The following is a 7,143-nucleotide window of genomic DNA, read 5'->3' as shown; positions in this document are numbered from 1 at the left end:
CCCCACAGCCGTCTGGGATGAGCCGCTTTTCAGCCACCATGTCTTCAAATTCGTCCGCGTTAAACTTAGTAAAGCCCCACTTCTTGGAAATGTGGATCTTCTGGCAGCCAGGGAACTTGAACTTGGCCCTAGTAGGGCCTCAATCACATACTCCTTGTTCTACAAGTTGGTACGGATGGACATGATGACTTGGCCAATGTGGACCCTGGCCACTGTGCCCTGGGGCTTTCCAAAGGCACCCCGCGTACCTGTCTGGAGCCTAGATTGGAGAAAGCATGAGGCCAACCCTCAATGTCCACTGGAACAAAACTGTCTTCAAGGTCCCTTAGAGCAACCCGTACAACCAACAGGCTGCATACACTACCAAGGAGGCTGCTGTTCGCAGCCATTGCACACTGGGCCCCATGGGGAAAGAGCACAGTCGGCTTAAGCTGTAGATATATTCTACTTTTAAAAAGCATGTATACTAGGGTATATTTATTGCAAATTAAGAATATTATTTGATGGGGATGGGGGAGCCTGCATGGCTCAGTTGGTTAAGCAACCAACTCTTTGATTTTAGCTCAGGTCATGACCTCACAGTTCGTGGGATGGAGCCCTGCGTCAGGCTCCGCACTGACAGCATGGGGCCTGCTTGGGATTCTCTCTCTCCCTCTCTCTCTGCCTTTTCTCTACTCATACTCTCTCTCAAAATAAATAAGTAATCTTAATAAGTAAGTAAAAATTAAAAAAAAATTTTTTAAAGAATACTCTTTGGTGGGATGATGGTCTTCAAATGATTTGTTTCAACAGAGAATTTTAAGGTCAGATCTTTTTTAACTATGAAGAGCCCAGACATATTCTTCAGGTTCAGTCCAGAGTAGAAATTTAAGCAACGTCTGTTTTTAAGTCTCACCCAGATCCTCACTGTAGAATATCTGTCACTGACAAATTAACAATGAAAAGGTAATTAAAAAAATTTTTTTTTACATTTATTTATTTTTGAGAGACAGAGAGACAGAGCACAAGCAGGGGAGGGGCAGAGAGAAAGGGAGACATAGAATCCAAAGTAGGCTCCAGGCTGTGAGCTGTCAGTACAGAGCCTGATGCGGAACTTGAACCCATGAACCACGAGGTCATGACCTGAGCCGAAGTCAAACGCTTAACCGACTGAGCCACCCAGGTGCCCCTGAAAAGGTAATTTTAATGTATCTCTTTCTTATAAATTTATGGAGAGTTGGAATTTTCTTATATATTTTTAATCCTTCCAAAAAAAACAGCTGAGTTGTATGCAAATAAAGAGGCACTAAAGCATATTTAAACTGGACATATTTTCTCTATCACTTCTCTTTAATACTAAGACTCTTATTAAGTGCTTTAGGCAATAGCCACCATTAAGGCCAAATATAGTAATAGTAATGTCAACACTGCTACATAATGACCCTGTCTGAGAAGACACTTTGGAGTGCGAAATGTCTAATTACTCTAGCCCATTAGGCACAATTACTATATTCCTTCCCCTGAAATGTCCTATCACATTGTTTATAATTCGTCTGTAATTTCTAATTTTTTTAATGTTTATTTATTTTTGAAAGAGAGAGACAGAGCATGAGCGGGGGAGGGGCAGAGAGAGAGAGGGAGACACTGAATCCTTAGCAGGCTCCAGTCTCCGAGCTGGCAGCACAGAGTCTGATGAGGGGCTCGAACCCACGGACTGCAAGATCATGACCTGAGCTGAAGTCGTATGCTTAACCGACTGAGCCACCCAGGTGCCCCTGGTCTGTAATTTCTAGAGAAGGTAGATGTCCTGTTGTTAAGAAGAGGAAGAAAGATGTCATGAGAGATGTAAGAGCTGCTGAGTTCCTGCTCCATACAGTCACCTTGAGAAATTTCTATGTTTTATCTGAGCTACTCTGCCTAAGAACTCTCTGAGGAGAGAAAAAAGAGAAAACTCTCTTCTTTTCCTTAGATGAGGACCCTAGGATCATAGAATTTAAGAAAAATATTTAAGTTTATAGTGAGTGGCAAGGTTGGAATCTAATTTCAATACGTTCTTCATTTCTATTACCCACTGCTATCTCTACAACCAGAAAAGGTAAAATCTGAATTATGTAAGAATGTCAGCATATGTCTTAAAGTGAATTCTTCATTTGTTTCTTTGTTTGATTTGAGGGTGCATTTGTTTTAACAATCATACCTCAGAGCATGCCTAAAAAGAACTAGAAATAGAATAGCACTCAAAGTTAGATGAAGGGATTTTTTAATTCTTTAGGAGAGGATCAGTGTGTTTGGTTGGATGAGATAGTTAGCAAGACTATAGAAGCAAGACTTTTTGCTCTTGTCACAATTTAAGTATGTTTTGAAAAAGGACATATTGCTACCAAGTTCAAGTCTTAGAAATACAACTAGAGTCATCAGTTCCAAGGAACTTCCATTTTATTTTTTTTTAATTTTTTTTAATGTTTATTTATTTTTCAGACAGAGAGAGACAGAGCATGAACAGGGGAGGGGCAGAGAGAGAGGGAGACACAGAATCAGAAGCAGGCTCCAGGCTCTGGGCCATCAGCCCAGAGCCCGACGCGGGGCTCGAACTCACGGACCGCGAGATCGTGACCTGAGCTGAAGTCGGACGCTTAATCGACTGAGCCACCCAGGCGCCCCGAATCTTCCATTTTAGAAGGATGTCCACAGTGCTCCCCCACCAATAACACCTTCTTGGCTTTTCACCTTGCCCCCATAGTGCTGGGAACACAAAAATATCAGTATCATATTCTACTTGCACAAAGCCTGTAGTGATTAATTAATGAGATCTCCATTTTTCCTTTAAAAATGAGTATTTAGATGCCAGAATAAATTTGTGGGATCTCAGATATGGCAAAGTTTTCAATAGCATTTATAAGGGAGAGAAAACAAAAGTAGGGTGTCTACCAGTCTTATGGTTGAAGAAAATGGCACAGAAAAAGCTGGAGAATGAATACCCAAAAATTAATTCAGGATAACCATGGGCAATAAGATTTAAAATTATCTTGAAGGTAGGACAAAGAAAAGCCCTTTCTCTGTTAAACATGTGGATCATGGCTTAATGAATCAGAGCCACTAGTAATGATTTTTAAAAAGGTATTTACCACAGGGATCTAACTTCATGCCATTATAGGGGCTGAAGAAACATTCTTGGTTCAGCTATTTCTTCCACTTTTAGTGCTGATTTTGTAGTCACAGTGCAGAATGTCAAGAAGGAAATATAGATGAAACCAGGGAAAGAAGGAATCGTTGAAACCTGCAAGGAACACCCGTGTCCTGTATCTGTCTCTCCTCATCAACATCATGCAAGATATACAGGAAGAGTTGGCCTTTGCTATAGAATCATACCAGCACCTGACCAAGGATTAAAGGAAACTGAAAAAAGAAATCCATGGAAGCAGTAGAACATATGGGTCCAGCTGGTACCCATGTTAGCAAAGTGAACCACCAGAGATACTCAGGAACATGCACAAAGAGCAGTAAGACTTGGCCTACATTAAATTTTAGTGAGCAAGCATAACTACTGCTTCTTTCACTTCTGACTTCCAAATATTACACAGATTTTTCTTGTGGCCAACTCTAATCAAAAACATACAAGGAAAGACATTCTTAGAAACATTGTTCAGCTTAACCAAGTTGTTACATTACAAAGTCACCACAGTCCATCCCTGGTCACCATGGTATCCATATACATTTCTTTAAGCCATACTCAAATTGCAAATAAAGACAGGAGCAAAGTCTTGCTCTGTCCACTGTGCTACTATCCCATGTACAACAAAAACCATACTAAACATCTCCCTAGAACAGGATTAAAAAAACAAACAAAAACTTACCCATCTTTGAGTGAAAATGATGTTTATTCATTTTTCTAGATGACTTATAGTCTACTTTTGAAATAATGTAAATTAAATGCTAAGAGAAAATGTAACTGTTATTAAGACATTTTATGTTAGATGGCAAAAAAATAGGGGGAGGTAAAAATTTTATTAATACTTATGTAAATGTGTTTATTTCAAAATATGGGAAAATGTAATACTCATAACTATTACAGATCTTATTTTAGCAATTTATCCTATGGTCCTAGTATTTATAATGACCTTCTTCAACTACCCATCCCATATACCCTTACCCTCAGCAAGCACCACAGCTGGATAAACTTTCTTGCCTGGAGTGGCAAGAAGGGTGACCGGAACCTTAATTCCTAAAGAGAGTGTGTTGTTAGTGGTTCTATGTTTATTGGGTTGTTGTACATTAATCAAAGTACATGGAAATATTGAGAAATACCCTATGGGCATTTCAATGCTCTGGCATTTCAATTTCAGACATATTCGTCCTTCATCCCTGTATTAGTTATTCATTGCTGTTTGCTAAATTACCTCAAACTTGAGCAGCTTAAAATAATGAGCCTCTATTATCTCACATAGTTTCTGAGAGGTGGGAATCTACGAGAGGTTTAGCTAAATGATTCTCTGTCTCACGGTCACTCATGAAGTCTCAGTCACAATGGCTGCGGCTTTTATCTGAGTGTTTCCCTGAGGGAGCCACCAAGAGAGGAAGGAAAGGCAAGCAATATGGGTGTCAAAATTGTTCTGTAACCTAATCAGGGAAGTAACATCTAACGCTTTCACTAAAGCCAGTCACAAAATCCAGCCCACATTCAAAGAGAGGAAATTATACAGGGTAGGAATATACAGAGGTGAGAATCATTGGATGGAATCTTATAGGCTTACCACAGCATAGCACAGAATTAGGTTGTCTGAAAAATATAATAGAAAACATATTTTTAATGCCAAATGGTACCTCTTTGCATTGTTATAATTGATAGCACAGTAGAACCTTGGATTGCAAGTAACTTGCTCTGCGAGTGTTCCTCAAGACGAACAAACATTTCTAATAAATTTTAACTTGAAAAATGAGTGATGCCTTGCAATACCAGCAGAACCTGATGCTGAACATCACATGTTCACAAGTGAGCCAATAGTTCTTCTCTCTCTTTCTCACTGCAGGATTGTGGGTGATCATCAACGCAATCCCTCAAAAGGAGGCAAAAGCAAGTGTCATTGGATAGGCTCCTTGTTAAAGTTTCACAAAAAAAAAAAAAAAAAAGACTCCACTGAGCCAATAGATAGCAGTGATTCTGTTAGTGATAGCAAAAGCCATCCTACACAATAACCCTCCTGTCTCTTGTCTCCCTCACACCAGCCAGGAAGGTTTTCAGAGGTAAATGCAAGTTAATTTGTTTTTTTCTTTATATTTTTATTTTTTCTTTGTTATTTTGTATTAAAGTATTATAATCATTTTTATATGAATATTTTTGGGTTGTGGAACAAATCATCTGAGTTTCCATTATTTCTTATGGGGAAATTCGCTTTGATATACAAGTGCTTTGGAATACAAGCATGTTTCCAGAACAAATTATGCTCACAAAGCATGGTATTACTGTAAAACAATTGAAATTAAAAGAATGTCATCTAATTAGAACCATCTTACTTATCTAATATCAGTTCATCTTCATGGTGTTCCCAAATCTGTGACTCCATTTAAAGATTGAATGGATTTTAAAAATGTGTTAAAACAATTAATGGAAAACATGGATTATGTGCCATTCCTTCTGCCTGTGGTTGTATGTAGAATTTTTAAATAGGGGTATTCTATATATATTTTATTTTATTAAATAAGTCAAACTCATCTTACCACTTTTCTTTAAAAAGACTGATAAATCTGAAAAAGGCATTGGACAACAACTAGTTCAACCTCTTGATTGTAGAAGTAAGGAACATCAAAAGTTACTCAAACTTTCATGGCTATTTCATGGGCCTAGGAGGGGACATGCTAGAACTGACTTGAATGAGCTTGCAGGGGTTACTTGTGCACTTTCCTTCCTAACTCAACTTTCCTTCCTAACTCAACTTTCAGTGACATCATGTTGCTGGCTTGAAATTGGCCACAGTGGGAGTATTTACACCATGGAAATCCACAAACATTACAAATCCATGTTTTTCTTTTTCCAGTAAGACAAATTAGTAAACATTCCCCCAGCACAACACTAGGCTTTCTGATCCCTGGTAGTTCTCTGTTCGCCACACTGGTTGTGTATCTTTACCATGAAGAACAAAGCTGCTGAAATAATTATCTTGTATAATGTTTTGTCCTCCTTAACCTGACCTGGACTTTGTACATAATGTTTCTTTGGAAGTTATGTTCAGTCAAATGCACTGTTAATGTAATGAAGGTTTATATACCCATAGTAATTACTGGGTCCTCATGATCTGTAGAAAAGATGAATTCCCATTTTCTCTATTCCAAATTGTTTGCCACAAGAAAGCAATTAACCTTATTTAATGCCTACATACGGTGGCTGTATTTTTAACACTGCTACACAGTATTAACCATACTCATGGCTTTTCATGTGATCTATGTAACAATTAAATTTAAAAACCTCATTTCTTCATGTTATGCATATTATAGGAAGTTCTCTTAATTTAACAATCTCTTGTGAGGTCAACAAATATAAACAATATAAAACATAAGCCCCAATGTTAATTAAAAATAATTTATTTTAAAAAGTTTTCATATTATTTCTCTATTCTACCATAATTTTCATATTCTTATTTCTTGACCTTTATTATCATCTTTAATTACTACATAATATTATCATACGGTCTTTTCTTTTTTTTAAAATTTTTTTTAACGTTTTATTTATTTTTGAGACAGGGAGAGACAGAGCATGAACAGGGGAGGGTCAGAGAGAGGGAGACACAGAATCTGAAACAGACTCCAGGCTCTGAGCTGTCAGCCCAGAGCCCGACGCGGGGCTGGAACTCACGGACTGCGAGATCACGACCTGAGCCGAAGTCGGCCACTTAACCGACTGAGCCACCCAGGCGCCCCTCATATGGTCTTTTCTAATTAGTAACAGTAACAAGTAAACCAAATCTGTCATTCTGAAATCAGTAAAAATTGTGAATTGCAAAGTTTCACCTCTGAGTTTGTCTGTTTATGTAAGAGTTTCAATAAAACTGTTTATATATCAAATATAATTTTGGTAGATATTTGGTAACATAATTATTCTTTAAAAACTTGTATTATTGGGGTGCCTGGCTGGCTCAGTCAGTAGAGCAGGTGATTCCTGATCTCAGTGTT

At 38.1% G+C, this 7,143-nt stretch overlaps 1 non-coding gene across 1 annotated transcript; it reads right to left on the bottom strand.

Annotated features, from left to right (window-relative positions):
- Positions 1 to 307: 307 nt before the first annotated feature.
- Positions 308 to 437, bottom strand: LOC122214682. The gene has a single exon (XR_006200057.1). It is a non-coding gene; the product is annotated as a small nucleolar RNA SNORA70 (small nucleolar RNA).
- Positions 438 to 7,143: the final 6,706 nt, after the last annotated feature.

This window comes from Panthera leo, chromosome A2, assembly GCF_018350215.1.
Source record: "Panthera leo isolate Ple1 chromosome A2, P.leo_Ple1_pat1.1, whole genome shotgun sequence".
Lineage (NCBI taxonomy): Eukaryota > Metazoa > Chordata > Mammalia > Carnivora > Felidae > Panthera > Panthera leo.
This window is presented reverse-complemented; position numbering and strand designations above follow the sequence as displayed.